This window comes from Mauremys mutica, chromosome 9 (assembly GCF_020497125.1).
Source record: "Mauremys mutica isolate MM-2020 ecotype Southern chromosome 9, ASM2049712v1, whole genome shotgun sequence".
NCBI classification, from domain to species: domain Eukaryota; kingdom Metazoa; phylum Chordata; order Testudines; family Geoemydidae; genus Mauremys; species Mauremys mutica.
The window spans coordinates 36,493,552-36,500,710 of NC_059080.1; positions in this window are offsets into that span (position 1 = coordinate 36,493,552).

The window sequence follows — 7,159 nt, forward strand, 5'->3', positions numbered from 1 at the left end:
AGTGAGTATTAGAAAGATACGTTGTGTCCTCACCTAATAATCCTATGCTTGCAATTCTGTGTGTTTGTTATTGATTATTCTTATTCTGCTGTTTTGTGTACTGAGAAAGAGAGAGGATTCTCTCCAAAACTTAGCAAGGTTATACCCTATGAGTGTCCAGCTTGGGCTCATAGAGATTCTGTATTTTCTTGTTTTCCTTTTAATAAATTCTTTCTATAAAGACTTGATTAAATCCCTTCTACTGTGGATAGGGGGAGGGGCGAAGACACTCTCTCGGTGGTGAGACAGGCTTATCTCCGGGCAGAGAAGGGAGGGGGGAGATAGTTCCTCCTGGGTTTGATTCAAACCGTTGAATCAGGTATCTCTTTCCAGTGGCTAGGAGAGAGAGAGGGGGGGAGGTTTCCCTCCGATGAGTGGATCTGTATTTCCCCAGGGAACGTCTCTGGAAAGGGGAGTGGGAGGGGGAATATAGGGGTGTCTCGGCCCACGTAATCGACCGAGTGGTGGCAGCCTGAAGGAGACCTACCCTAGGATTTTGGGGTGGGGGGAAGACATGCGGGTCCTCACTTTGAAACCGCCCAGTTTCAAGTGAGGGTAGACTCCTGACAACTGGCCAGGCAAACAGTGTTTGCACCTTTCTAGCAAGCTGACCTTTAACATGGTTCTTGCTGGAAAGGTGCTAATACCTTGTCCCTGGCCAGTAGAGATGAGCCTTACTTGTTTGTCAAGTGTCTTGGCCCTACTTGTTAATCTCACAGGACAATTGTTTATAGCAGTGCTCTTTAGTACTCATAACAAGTAGTTTTTTGACACTAAGTTGAAGCTGCTAAGATAGTGAAGAGCAGAATTCATACTTTTCCTGATGCTCCTGCTTTTGCTAGACACCGTTTTCTGCAAGCTTAGGCAAAGAGGGGAAAACCACATTAGTTTTCATTGGCAACAGTCTTTGCAAAGGAAATGGATAGAAATTAAATTCATAGCTTCAAAATGAAAGCTCAACCTCTGAAGCAAACGAGACACACTTTTGTAGCTCTTCACAGTCTGCCTGGGAGTTAAACTATCTTGAATAGTTTTGTATCATCTGTAAATTTTGCCACCTCACTGTTTACCCCTTTTTCCAGATCATTTATGAATATGCTAAATAGGCCTTGGCCAGTACAGATCCCTGGGGGACACCACTATTTACCTCTCTCCATTCTGAAAACTGACCATTTATTCCAACCCTTTGTTCCCTATCTTTTAATCAGTTACCAATCCATGAGAGAACCTTCCCTCTTATCCCATGACTGCTTATTTTGCTTAAGATCCTTTGGTGAGGGACCTTGTCAAAGGCTTTCTGAAAATCTAAATACACTATATTCACTGGATCTCCTTTGTCCACATGTTTGTTGACCCCCCTCAAAGAATTCTAGTAGATTGGTGAGGCATGATTTCCCTTTACAAAAACCATGTTGACTATTTCCCAACAAATTATGTTCATCTATGTGTCTGACAATTTTAGTCTTTACGATAGCTTCAACCAATTTGCCCAGTACTGAAGTGAGGCTTACTGGCCTGTAGTTGCCAGGGTAACCTCTGGAGCCCTTTTTAAAAATTGGTGTCACATTAACTATCCTCCAGTCATTTGGTACAGATGCTGATTTAAATGATAGGTTACAGATGACAGTTAGTACTCCTGCAATTTCACATTTGAATGCCTTCAGAACTCTTGGGTGAATACCATCAGGTCCTTGAGACTCATTACTGTTTAGTTTATCAGTTTGTTCCAAAACCTTCTCTAATGACACCTCAATTTGGGACAGTTCCTCAGAGCTGTCACCCAAAAAGAATGGCTCAGGTTTGGGAATCTCCCTCACATCCTCAACAGTGAAGACCAATGCAAAGAATTTATTTAGTTTCTCCGCAATGGCCTTATCGTCTTTTAGTGCTCCTTTAGCATCTCGATTGTCCAGTTGCCCCACTGGTTATTTAGCAGGCTTTCTGCATCTGATGTATTTTTTAAAAATTGCTATTATTTTTGGAGTCTTTGGCTAGCTGTTTTTCACATTCTTTTTTGGTGTTTCTAATTACGTTTTTACACTTCATTTGCCAGCATTTATGCTCTTTTCTATTTTCTTCATTAGGATTTATCTTCCACTTTTTAAAGGATACCTTTTTGCCTCTCACTGCTTCTTTTACTTTGTTGTTTAACCCTTGTGGCTCTTTTTGGGTTCTCTGACTATGTTTTTTAAATTGGAGTATACATTTAAGTTGAGCTTCTATTATGGTATCTCAAAAAAGTTTCCATGCAGCTTGCAGAAGAGATGCATATCATTATGCATCTCTTCTCTGAACCTTGAGCCACTTCATCCCTAGCCCAAATTAGAGCAGCCTCAAGGCTATTCTAATTTGCTTCTGGCTGCAACAGCCACCAAAGGGCTATTAGAGCAGCCAAAATCAGCGGAGTAAAATTGCGCTCGCAGTATGCCTCCTTCCCACTACAGCCTTTCACCAGGGATGACATAGAACTGGCTAAACTGGACTCACATACAAGAGAATCTGAGTACTGAGCAGTGGAGTACAGGATCTGGCCAAGTAATCATATGCTCCACACTTTCTTTATGCTCGTTATTTTTCTACTGCACCTGTTCGTTACTTTGTGGAAAGGCTTTCAGATAAAGTATCTGGAGTATGAAAGGATTTTTATATGATCATATTCTGGTCTATTATATTATATTTTCTGCTTCTTGTATTCCAGCAATTCTGCCTTTAAATTGTGGCTTGATCAGAGCTGAGAAATACAGAGCTCCTGTTCTTACAACTACCCAGCAGGAGAAAGAACCAATGCAACTTCTTCTATAGTGAAAGTCTACTTAAGTGACTATATAAGAACAATAGGAGAAGACCTCCTAGCAAATTCAGAGACAAGACTCTAGAGATCCACCTTGACTGTAACTGCTGTCAAGTTTTAAAGGAGAAATTTTTATAGACTCAGAAATTAAATCCATTTACTTTTTGTTTGTTTTCCATTACTAATTTTCATATTTGCTAATTACCAAAGCTACGTGTGTTTAGATAAAAGGTTTAATTGCACATAGCCCAATTACTCATCTTACCTGATCATATTAAAGTAGCACAATATTGGGGCTGTGACAATGGCATTTCACTGTAAACCTGAGCTTCCTATTATTCCACTTCCTTTTAAAGTGAGGTTGTTAAGACAGAGCTGAAACAAACACTGGATCAAATATTTCCTTCCCTGCGTTTACAGGAATGTGTATTTTTAAAAGTTACTGCAAGTACAGATTAACAGTAGTGGAAACTAAAGTCTTCGGTTCACTTGTAGAACAGGTACATCACAGACAGAAACAGTGCTTCCAACCACATCACCAATCTCCCTCAAACCTGTTCTTAAGAAGGCACCTCTAGAGGTAAAAATGTTCCGTGCTGATTTAAACCACAACCTAACTTTTCCAAGACTAATAACATGGGTTCTCTTTATGACCTTGGTGGACTCCTGGCCTGTAGGAACTGAAGGAAGAGAGTGGAGAAGATTTCAACAAGAGAGAGTCATCAGAGGAGAAAGAGGAAGGGATTGGCTAGCAGCCGAGTGAGGTTGAAGGGAATGAGTTGATGAGTGAGAGATGGAACTCCACTATTGAGAGATCATAGACGGAGCATTGTTTTGTGAAATCAAAGTTGAGTGGGGAAGTTGGTGTGGTCAAAGGAAGAAGTGAAGGAATTGGGAGACTAAGGGGCCTGTAAAGGTTCGTTTCCGGGGCTCGACCCTCCTGGGCGGAGGGGAGCCACACCGGCTCACTACACTTCCTCTATTCCGGTCTGGCCCCGGCATTCCAGGGCGACCAACGCAGTATCGCACGGCACAGGCCCCCTGTCTCGGAGCTGCACTACAGTATCACTTAGAGGGGCCCCGCCCTACATTCGGGTGGGCACCCAACACACAGTCACAGTGCTCAGGCTCGCTGGTACAGGGGCTGAGCAACCAGATACAGTTCAAGGGGTGCTCAGGCCCTCTGGTGCAGGGGCTGAGCAACAGTACAAGGTCCAGGGAAGCTCAGGCCCTCTGGTGCAGGGGCTGGGCAACAATGCAAAGTTCGGGAAGCTCAGGCCCTCTGGTGCAGGGGCTGAGCAACAATACACAGTTCTGGGAGTGCAGGCCCTCTGGTGCAGGGGCTGAGCAACAGTACAAGGTCCAGGGAAGCTCAGGCCCTCTGGTGCAGGGGTGGAACAACCAGTGGTTTGTTACCCAGGCACAGGCCGTGGATCAGGGCGGGGCCACAAACAATCAAGGCTCAGACTCAGGCCCTGGGGCAGGGGCTGAGCAGATTAACGGTTTGGTACATAGGCCCAGGTCCTTACACCTGAGCGTTGGGTGAGGGGGAAAACTGCCACCCGTGAGTGGGGTGGCAGGGGGGATGCAGGCCTACCCACTCCACTGCGTCCCAGCCCGGGGCCCTAGCAGCGGCGTGGATCCGCTGCAGGTCAGTGGGGTCCTGACCGCAACACACTGACATAGGCTCTTGCGGGTCTGCAGCCTGACCAGGGTCTGCTATCCCCGGGCCACTTCCAGCTTCCCCCTCAGGCCCTACCTCATCCGTGACACTGGTCCCAGGCCAGTCTACCAGCATAGGTTCCTCTTGACCGGGGCTTGGTGGCAGGTCCGGCAGCTCCTCGGGGAAGTCCGGCCAGGTGGGCTCGGGCGGCTCCTCCGGGTAACAGCAGGGACGGGGGGGCTCCAGCGGCTCCTCCTCGTAGCGGGCATGGGGAAGTTCCAACGGCTCCTCCCAGTAATGGGCGCGGGGGGGTTCCGGCGGCTCCTCCTTGTAGCGGGCGTGGGGAAGCTCTGGCCAGTCAGGGCAACTACCTCGGGTCCTGGAGGATTCCCAGTCGCGAGCTCCCGGGGGCACGTCTGCTCCCTGTGGCGGCTGGGTCCTGACTGAGCTCTGGCGGCCGGCTTTTATACTTCCTGTCCCGCCCCTTGACTTCCGGGGGGCGGGGACAGCCGGCGGTGGCTCCGCCCACTTGGGTGTCTGCAAGGGCGCTCCCTCTGCTGGGCAGGAGGGGAACCACACCGACTCACTACAGGGCCAGAGTGCATATCAATAAGAAATTTAAAGTTGCTGAGGATTATGGTAGGGAAATTATGAGGGAAGGACAGTGTTTGCAGCTGAGAGGAGCTGTAGGGGGGGGATCTGACATGATGGAGGAGAGGAGAATAGAGAGTCTGATGGTGAGATTTTAGTATGGTTAGTAGAACTAAACAAAGATTCCTCACATGTGATTTCATATATGTTGGATAGAGTCTATGTGCAGATGTCCGCTGCTACCAGTGATGATACACTATGGAAGTAGGAGAGTCATGCTGCTTTGTGTGTGTTATTCAGGTTTATGTTCAATATTAATGCAGCTCTCTCAGTGAAAGCAATGTCAGTGTGCTTCATGTCTTCCTGCCCCTCACAGTGTTAGGAGTTAGTTTACTAAGTTTAGGAAACATCTTTCCACCGCAATCTATAATTGTGGGTCTTCCATTCTCCCTTTCCCCATAATCTGAGGTTTGTTTTGAAAAGACGAGTGAAGTTTGTGATCATGAATTTGTGAGACTCGTAGCCATGGTATGAGAGGAGCTTGGAGCAGACAGGTATGCTGTGCATGCTGCTGGCCTTACAAGAGCTCTGTGGATGGGCAGCCACATGTTTGTTGGAAAAACAACTGCATGTAAAACCAGCAATTACACTGAATTCTCAGCCCCAGGCTTGTCAACCTTTCTGTCCACCATGGGAGTCTGCTGCATTAAATCATGCATCTGAGAAGTGATTTGAAGTAGTGTGGAGATCCTCATCCCCTTGAGCACAGGCTACAGGAAAAAGGCCGCCATGTAGCTGACCGTAAGAATCTCCCTCTTTGGGACTGTTATCATCCCAGAGGTGATACCTGAAGTGTGAATTTTCCACCAATGCCAAAGGGCATGTAAGCTTCCCCCCATCAGCATCTCCCGCTCCTGACCTGTGTCAGCTCCCAGGATTCCTGGACCTTTGCTGAGCAGAGGTTGTCATTCATGCCAGAGTGTGATTTGGTTTTGAGACATGTACACATGGGCACTAAGATGAAACCTCCTAACTTATCAGTACGGATTGAACTCTATCATTTCTGAAGCACAAATGTCCTTTGCCCACATCATAAATTGAGATGTCTGATACAGCATCCTCACACTCTGGAAAGCCTGCTTTTTTGTACAGTGACAGACCCCTTACCAGGGAATCAAATCAGGCAAAGATTTAAAAGAGTCATACAAGAAACCAGATCAAATCACTGCAGATGAAACTCAGGGGGATCAGATACAAAATGCTCTCACTTCTTATTAGGTTACCTTGTCCACACAAAAAAATAAATATGGCTTTGCCATGTTTGTGGCAGAGCACAAGTGAAAAACAGATTGAAAAGGTGATTTTTAATTTAGAATGATAAGATTACTGACTCCATTTCCTGAAGTGCTTGCTGTTTTCAGTCTTGGGGCTACTGTTTTTTAATGCATTCCAAATGTAAACAGGAAAAAAGCCATTTCTCATTCCAAGCCCTCGCTTTCTGTCACTCTTTATCTGAAAACATGTTGAAAATCTGGATGCATGCACTCATCCTAACTATGGCCCTGATTCAGTAAGGTTTTTAACTATGTGCCTAACTTGAAGCACATGACTAGCTCCAATGAGTTTGACACCAAATAGCAGCAATAAATTAAAATGAGCTACCCAGGGTAGAACTTATTACATATAGTAGCTGTCTTTCAACTCCCCCACACCTCCTTCCTCCATGCCACCCTCTTTATCAGGATAGGGGCTTTGCTGCATGAATTATACAGAAGGGGTTATGGCAGATGCGCAGAAGTTGAGGTTAGCTAACATACTATAGTTTGAAGTACAGTTCCATATGATTTTTGTCAGTCTACTTTCCAATATTACTTTAAAGGAAAGAGAGTGTATGGGCCATTATATATAGGAATTACTTCTCTCACTACTGAAATGCAGCTACGTGTGAGAGGGAACAAAGCAGCTGTTTGAAAATACACAACAGCTTAGAACAAGAAACGAAAAACACTCTCCTCAGACCTAAGAACATCAGTGTCTCTTGCAGCTGTCTAGTGGCCCTTTAAGTTTCTGCAGAA